The sequence below is a fragment of the Vigna radiata genome, chromosome 3, assembly GCF_000741045.1.
Source record: "Vigna radiata var. radiata cultivar VC1973A chromosome 3, Vradiata_ver6, whole genome shotgun sequence".
NCBI classification, from domain to species: Eukaryota; Viridiplantae; Streptophyta; class Magnoliopsida; order Fabales; family Fabaceae; genus Vigna; species Vigna radiata.
The window spans coordinates 10,458,117-10,467,908 of NC_028353.1; positions in this window are offsets into that span (position 1 = coordinate 10,458,117).

Consider the following 9,792-nt stretch of genomic DNA (forward strand, 5'->3'; position numbering starts at 1 on the left):
TATTACAAAACAAAATTTAATACACAATTCAATTATTCTTTATATTTAGCTTATTTTTAAACACTTAAATTATTGGAAACTAGAACATGCTAGTCTAACAAATAATCTCTCAATCACTTCATGTATTGTTTAAGATTGATCAATTATTAAATAATCGTCCTTCATTTCTTTTAATGAAATAGTTAAATTTGTATTCCAATATTAATAAATATACATACTAATATAATCTATTTCCATGTGTTATTTTGTCAAACTCTTAATCAGAGCTATTAATGGATAGCAGACTTACACATATAAAGGATGAGTCAAATATGCATATTGTAAATTGAGAAAGTGGATGTAAGCTTTTGTCTTTGTACATGAACTTCGGCTATTCCATGCATATTGTAATGAAGTAATTTAATTGAAATGCAGAAAACGGCAAATGCCACTTGTTCTTCGTCCTCAGAATATTTCATAGCCGAATTGTATCACTAAGTCTTCTTCAAGTCAGTCTTAAATAAAACTCAACATTATAGTATTGTTGATTAGGCCGCAGGGATCTTTATTGTTTGTCTATTGCGTTGAATCGACCTATTTTGAGATCTTAGATGAGTTTCAATTTTTGCCAACATTTCCAATATTCTCTACATTGTTTAATTTTGTTACCACTTTCATGATCCTAAGTCAAACTAGTTCACCATTAAATAATACTCATGCAGTTCTAGAAACTTAAATTGCATCCCTTGTGTCAATTTCAATGGGAGAATCTACTATGACCCAGATGAACCCAAGACAAGAATACGATGTCAGACAAACTTGGTTTTGGATTTTCAGGAATTCAAGAACTCAGAAACTCACTCCATTGGAGATTATGCTTCGCTCGTTTTTAACCAAACTCGTTGAAAAGTCAAAGTCGTGTTTGGATTTTATGGAACTTGACGTCGAAGTGGATTGAAAGGTCAAACCCATGTTTGATTGAGACATATATACCATCCAATCTAATATATAATTTGCAAGAAAAAAAAAACAAATTAAAAGAATGTACGGACAATGAAATTTTTCACAAGGGTTTAATAGGAATCCCCTTTAAATAAATGCGAGAAATACAAGAATCATTGTTTGTTATAAATACTTCTATATAATCTTTAAGAATTAAGAAATGTGAAAATATTAATATAAATTTACTTTTATTGTTTAAAGTTAACAGAGTAACAATATTTTATTTTCAATTATTCAATTGAATATANTTTAGATAAGTTGAATAAATTTATAACTTTTTTTTTTGTGATAAATCATGAATTTAGAGTGAGTATAAATATACATATGTTGAGCTAAAGGGACAGTGGTTGATTTGAATGAATAAAATATGATAGTTAGACAAATCATGGTTTGGATTAATATTTTGAATTATATAGAAATTATATTATTAAAGTATTTTTTAAAATAACTTTGAAAAATTGGAGAGATACAAACACTAATGACATTTGAGTCCAATCATACAAGGAATTGACACCATTTTCTATCTAAAATTTTAAAGGAATAAGTTAATGAGTCTTTCATCTTTATATAGTACTCACACTTGTATTTCCAACATCCACGACCTTATTTTCGCTCAACTTGAAATAAAAAAATGTTACTTTCAATCATATTTTCACTTAAGTGAGTTTAGATCTATCAATTTTTCTCAAGCGAATATATTTTCACTATAACTAAAAGGATTATTTGTTTCTTTTTCTCTTCTTATCTATTTGGTGGATTATATTTGCATGTATACTATAAATAAAAAATAAATATTATTTTGTATATTTAACTTATTCGTGTTTTTTTAGGTGAATTATGTTGTATGAAAATTATTATTGAGAAAAATAAAATTTATATAAATTTGTTGTCGCATATATGGGATGATATGAGAATTGTTGTTTGATTTGCATGTTATGAACATCTAAAATCTAAGTCCCACTTATAAAGATATTAAGTTATAAAAACTTTAGAAAAGATCAGTGACATATGTAGATGTGTGTAACATGAATTATAATGAACTTACCATAATTAATTACTTTTGGATTTAATTGTAAATTCAAAATTCCGATTGGACAAAATGTTATTATATGGTAAAACATACTAATATGAATATTTCGAAAGACTTTTGATATTTTATTTGTTAAATATATACTGTGATATATAGATTTAAGTGTAGTTTGTGTAATTTCTGTTTCTGATTAATTGAAATTGAATTATCTATTAATATTATTAATAAAGTCGTTTTTTTATATCATTATTCTATGTTAAGAACTTATTTGTAATATATAGTTTATCCTCTGGTGTGTTGTTTTATTTTATGAGATGAGATAACTATACATAAAGTGCAGGAAAAAACGTGTGGAAGCGAATAAAATTTTTCTTTTATTTTAATTATTTGTATAAATATTTTTATTTATACATATATTTTGGTATATTTTTAAATTGTATTGTATAATAAGTATTATACATACTATTTAATGGATTTATTAGAATGCTAAATCTTATTTCTTAAATTAAGACCATTCATCTACATAGACAAATTTTTTTAATCAAAATAATAAGTCTATTTTTTTTTTTCACTTTGGAACAAGGACTGTGCAGGGCCCAGGGGTCAAAGTGGCTTCGCACTGGGCCTTCGTTATTTCCACCTGCAAACCCATAATGAAAGTCGGCTTAGCATACAAGATTCAGGCTATTGCTTTTTTCACCCCACACAATTACTGAATGCATCTCTACAATAGCTGTACCACTGCTTCTCTCGTCGCTTTCGTTATCACCACCCAGCTCCAAAGAAAGAAAAAGAGAGGGAGAATATTGAAGAGGAAGAAGAGAAAATGTGAAAAATAAATTGTTCTAGAAATTTTTTTTCAAAATACATTTTATCTAGAAATATTCGGAAAATTTCATTTCAGAAGTTACATTCCGAAAAGTTTATTTAGGAAATCCTGTTCCAAAAAGTTTGTTTAGAAGTGCCTTTCATGCATTCTGGAAATTCTATTCTGAAAATCTATTCCCAAAAATTTGTTTTGGAAATTCTGAAAAGCTTATTTCAGAAAATTTGCATGTATTTTGAAAATCATTTTTGGAAAAGGTAAAATTTTGAAAATTTGAAGTGGTGTACAAAGAAATTGTCGAAGTGTAGAAAGTAAAAACCTAACATTTAAAGTAAGTATATTATATTATGGGCATTTTTCCCTGCATTTCTAAATGTTTCTTCTTGTACCTTCAATTTTCGAAAATAACCCGAAGCAAATAAGATTAATAAACAGTAATTACTGCATTTCGAGTTTTTAATAGATTTCGAAGTTCGTTACAAGATTTTTTGAAGACTTCACCACGTTTAGGTTTGACAAAATGTGTTATCACTTATTAAGTCTAATAAGTATCATTATCCTCAAATGCTATGCATATAATACTATGTAACACTGTACTTCACAAAAATATGTTTGTGATTATGTTGTAGAGAATTTTGGTTTTCATTTTCGTTTGTCAAGAAAATTCATGAACAACTTATGTCACATCAATAATCTCTTGAAATATGGACTAAAGTTGTTAAGCTTCAGATAACTCTCATGTGCATGCTTTTGTCAACTCCAAAAAATATTATATGCCATGTACAAATTAGTGGTTTACACAATTTCATGTACAAGCTATATAAGTGAGGTTATACCGACTATCATAATGTTGCTTCAAAAGAATAATAATATTTAATGCATGCATGAAGAACATTTAATGAACTTTCTATGTTTAGGCTACTTAAACACAAAGAAGATGTTCTTATGAATTAAAGTTGATCAACGACTAGAAAGAGATTTGTAATGGCTCTTTTCTTCTATGCATATAACATTATCTTTTAAGAAGAAGAGGAATGAGTTCAAATTACGAAAAGTGTAGAAATGCGACTAAAATATTTTTATGCCCTAAAATCTTTGTAAGAATATTATTGTGTTCATTAGCAAATTAGAAGAGATAACTTAAACCTTGTACATATTTAATGATGCTACCTCTCTCTAGTGAGAGAACCTTGTGATCTTTTAGATTACCCTTAGACAAATCTTATCTTAGCCATGAGTGATTGTTTGTTATACAATACTCAGGTTTCTAGCTTGAAGTAACTAAGTGTTTAAAGAATACTTTATACAAGTTAGACATGACTGACTATGAAATGAAAGAATACTCATGTTATAACTTGTAGCTTTACTCTATGCAGTGAAAATGAATTTATTGATTGAGAATTGAATGTAGTTTGTGCTATTAGATGAACCAATATAAAAATCCATGAGTATTTTCCTTCTTACGTGTATTGTTAAAATCGCTTGATATTATATTTGTACTAACATCTGAAAAAGAACTTTTCGGAACTTAGTTATTGAGAAAAGTTTTGACAAATCATTTGTCAAGTGCAAAACTATTGTCTACTTGACTATCATTATATAATATTTGAAAAAAGTGTAAAAAAAATTAAAATATAATTCAACTTTCCTTTCTTGCGTTTTACCTATGTTTGACACTTTTTTTTTGTGTGACAAGCATTGAATCAAAACAATGAGGTTATTGGATTGTTGATCTTATAATTCCTCCTTGTTGATGATACTTAAAATAATAAAGTTTCAAACATGGAATTTTCGTCATGAGAAAGAAACAAATCATGTTTTTACAATTATTTTTTACACAAAAAACTTTTGAATAAAGTATCATAACATAAAAATTTGATGGAATATCAAACTTTTCAACTTCCATTATCTCATATCTAATCAACATGATATAATATTTGATTAATTGAATACACAATGTGTTTGAAAAGATGATGATAAAGTCCAATTTTAGAATCAAATTTTATAACATAGTTTGTTACATTTTCAAAGTGAAAACAACTAAGTAATAAAATATATCAACTTCACATCACTCTCTCCTTGAAGTTGTGCCTTTTTCTTTAAGCTCCCCTTTAACTTGTATTCTCCTCTTTTTTTTTTTTTTTGTTTCTTACTTTCCTTTCTCTATATGTTATGTTGTTCCCTTTCTAAGCATAACAACAATAAAGGGGTTGACTAATTTTCATTTTCGTTCATGAAATCAAATATTCGAAGCTTTTTCTAAGAGTTTGTGATATAAAGCAACCTAAGTCAATTCTCTCAAAGGATACAAATTCATTGTATATTTAATTTGTAGTATTGTTCCTACAAATTAAAATTGGGGGCTTAGAGATTTTGAAAGGTAAAACATAATCAAAATCAAGAAAGAAAAACAAATTAATCCACAAATTCACGAATCAAAAAATTCCTTGTATCATAATATTTTAATGATTCTAATTGATTTAATTAATCAACTAAACCCGATTATATGAATTAAATTAAAAGTTTAATCATTTGTGAGGTTCTTATTTATGTTGGGAATTTCAAATAGGTCATTTAGTTTTTTCGTCTCAATTGGGTCTTTATATTTATAAAATTTCTACAATTAGACCTCTATCGTTAAATGAGCTGTACGACGTTAGGTAGATGTTGACGTGACATGCTGATGTTGATATTTTAAATGACATGGCTCATGTTCTTTACTTATAGGTGAGTCTGGGTGAATTTTTGTTTCTTTTGAAAATAAAGAAATTGGGAAAAGTTAATTAAACTAGCTTGTTTGTGAGAATTAATGCTTCCTACATTGCGTCCTCAACCACAATGTTCATCATGTTGGGTTCAATCACCATCACAAAAACTTAGCCTTCTCCTTCCATCGCTACCAATTCAAACCATATTCGCACCTGAGGCCATGAATCGCAAAGAAACCGTTAATCGCGAGTTCAGAATTATAAATCCACCGTCAACCTCAAGTGATCACCGCGAGCTCAGATCTTTCATCACAAACGCTCCTTCCATCATCGTAAATCGCACAACCTGTAAGTAAACCAGAACAACGCAAATCCATCAATAGCGACAATAGAACATAAATCGCAGAAACCATCACGCCACCGTGAGCAATCCTCGTGCCTTCTCATGCAAATCGCCCCTTATCGTGACCAACGCTCCACCACTGGTTGCGATAGCACAAATCAGGTCATCATGGCAAGCCACCAAAATGAAAACAAAATGAAATTGAGAATTTTTTATTTTAAGGTTTTGGACAGAAATTGGGATTTCCCTCAACCATCAAACTCTGCATTCATCAACCATGGCCAAATGCAAGCTTAAAGAAAAAGAAGGATGAGGGGAAACACCACTGGTGGCGTTAGCGACATCGCCAAACACGTCGTGTGGTGTGAGAACGAAGGTGGCGCTACTGCAAAAGGGGCAGTGGTCCTGTAGTTTGTTCAAGAAGGGAAGATGTCTTCGTCAACGCCCTTGGTCACAATGACGCGATGCAAAAAATGACAACGATGAACAATGGCGCTGTCACAGAGATGAGGTGGAAGGAGATGCTATCACGAATGAAAAAAAGAGGATCGAAGGGCGAACCAAATCCTTAATTCTCAGAAACAACTATGTTTAATTAACTTTTCTCAAATTCTTTAATTAAAAAAAAAGAATAAAAATCCACGTCAAAAAAACAAAAATCCCTTTAACAACTTGTCACGTCAATCAAAACAGTAATATCAGCATGTCATGTCAATGTCTGTCTAACGTCGTTTAGTCTATTTAATGGTAAGGGTATAATTGTAGCAATTTTGCAAATATAAGGACCCAATTGAGGCAAAAAAAAAACTAAGGGACTTATTTGAGATTCCTAGCTCAAGTAAGGACCTCGCGAATGATTAAACCTAAATTAAAATATCATCCAACCTATTATGTACTTAATCATCAATTCAAGATTCAACCAATTCCTAATTTGATTTCTAAAATTAGAAATGAAATTTGTAATTACAAAGAGCAAAATCGAGTATAGAAAAGAGAACAAAGTCAACGAGATAAACAATCCACGAAAAAGTTAATTCGATTTATTTGATCTTGATTTTGTGAATTGATCCTCAAGTATTAGTCCTCCATGAATAAAGAACACAAAGCAAATTTCAGAGAAGATAACAAAAGTGAAAGTCAAAAACGAAAATTGAGAGAAACATTGGAAAAGAAAAGGAAAAGATAATTCCTAAAATTGAAAATTTTGTAAGATGGTGTTTCTGTACAAGTTTGGAGCACATCTAGATTACTTAAGTGGTTTGAAATCTAAAACAAAGATGGGTGTAAATGTGGGATCTAATTATAATTAAGTCCACAAACCAAATTACAAGAGTTTAAGTTAATAAAATGAAAAATCCAATCTACATATGATGCTTGACAAAATTTCAACAAATCTATCTCAACTTTTAGAAATTGTAAACATACCATAAAACTTTAAATTTAGTCGACCATATGTCCATTTTGAAGTCTTATATATGTAGAATCCATTATAATTGAAATCAAGAAAAGTAAAATCTACGTAAATAGTAAGGAAATGTTAGATGAGTTAAAAATACAAAATTAAAGTCAATAAGTACATTAAACCTAATTTATTACTATTAAAAAAAACTAGTTAAAGTCTGTCGCAACCGGAATCGCGATGGGACAACGATCCAAAAAAGAAAACATGTTTTGAAAAAGAGATTTGGAGTCGCCACCATAGTTTATTCTGGAAAACTACGGAAAAACAATAAAAAGGATAAGGCTTAGTCTATGAAAACCGGATTCTGGTTTCGGGAGTCAGTTACGTGTAGGGAAGGTATTAGCACCCTACAACGCCTNCCCTAAGGCAGTACCTTTAATTAAATGCGCAAACTTGATGTGGTTTTTCAAAATGTTTAATTATCCCTGAAAATAAAATTCTACAGAAACAAAAATATTTTTTATTTTTTGTGCCCGACAAGGATTGACCTTACTCCTACGTATTCTCAAAATGAGAAATCAGGGTTACGTAGTTCTAGAGAACAGATCATTTGTGTTGTTTGAAAAAAGGACATTTGGTATTTTGGAATTTTTATATAAGCAAAGGAAAAGGTTTTTAGCACAAGGCCTACGCGAACGGTCGCACGTGTGCTTAAACCTTTAAAATATTTTTTTATTGATTTTTGATTTTTGTAAGAGAAAAGGAAAAGATTTTTAGCGCAAGGCCTACGCGAACGGTCGCACATGTGCTTAAACCTTTTCAAAATATTTTTTGTTGATTTTAATTTTTATAAAAGAAAAAGAAAAGATTTTTAGCATAAGGCCTACGCGAACGGTCGCACGTGTGATTAAACCTTTTTAAAATATTTTTTGTTGATTTTATTTTTTATGATTTTTATATTTTTATTTTTATTAACAAACAATAATAAAACAAATTCTAAAGCTAAAGAAATAAAAGCAAAGACAATAAAATGAAAACAAAAAGTCCAATAAGAGTAGGAAAGGAAATGTAACCAGGAAATTGATCTCCACCCTTCTGAAGCTCCCTTAAAGGTCCTTCACTGCACCACAAAATGTTTCCACAGAAAGTTGTTCATTCATCTATGCACGTGCCTCTTTGTCCCACTCCTTTTTTCTTTATTCTCTTCCTTCTCTTTCCGATATTGAATTTTTCTCCCTTTTTTTACTTTTCCCTTATGCTCTCTTCCCGAAGTTCAATCCCCTCCCCTTTTCGTTGTTTACCAGGTGCATATTTATATACATACATTTGTAATATTATTGTGATCTTGCCTTAATGGCGAATTAATTGTTAATTAGCAAAATAGGGAAATAAATGGACTTGATTGAAGAAAAATAAATCAAATTAAAATCATATTTTTTTCTTTAGGAAGAAATTGAATACAACAATCAACATATTATTTTTAATTATTTCTTGTAATGATTGTCATATTGTTGATTCAAATTATTACCAAATAAAACCAAATTTTGAAAAAAAATTCTTAAGTGATCAATCATGCATTAATTGCTTATGGGCATTTTCCAAGGAAATCACATGCATCACTTTTCTCATTTTATTCACGTGCACCCCTTTTTTTCTTTTTTTTCCTTCCTTCCTTTTTTTATTTCTCTTTTTTCCGTTTTTCATGTTCTTTTTTTCTTTTCTTTTTCCTTTTTTTTCTTTTAAAAATTTTTTGCTTTTTTTTATTCTTTCTTCGTTTCTTTTTTGTAATTACTTTTTTTTAAAACAAAATAGTAAAATAAAATTAAGAACAACAAAATACAATAAAATAAAATAAATAATAAAAAAGATGAAAGAAAATGAATGAAATAGGACAACAATAAAAACCAAGTCATATTATTTAGTCACCCGAACGAAATTGGGTGTTGACAGTTGCCCCTCTTTACTTAGATATTAATAGATAATATGAAAATTTGATATTTTTGTATTATCTGAGTAAAAGCTAAGTAAATATAGAAACACTAATTGTGTCCGGGTTTCAAAAAGAAATAAAAGGATGAAAACTGAAAACTTAAATTTGACCATTGCGAAGTAAAGGGTCGATAACAAAATTAAAACCTGGATTTGACCATTGCCTTACAGAGGGCCAAAATCGCAAAAGGAAAACTTAAATTTGACCATTGCGAAGCAGAGGGCCGACACCAAAATTAAAACCTGGATTTGACCATTGCCTTGCAGAGGGCCAAAATCGCAGAAGAAAAACTTAAATTTGACCATTGCGAAGCAGAGGCTTGATAACAAAATTAAAACCTGGATTTGACCATTGCCTTGCAGAGGGCCAAAATCGCAGAAGGAAAACTTAAATTTGAGCATTGCGAAGCAGAGGGCCGATAACAAAATTAAAACCTGGATTTGACCATTGCCTTGCAGAGGGCCAAAATCGCAGAAGAAAAACTTAAATTTGACCATTGTGAAGCAGAGGGC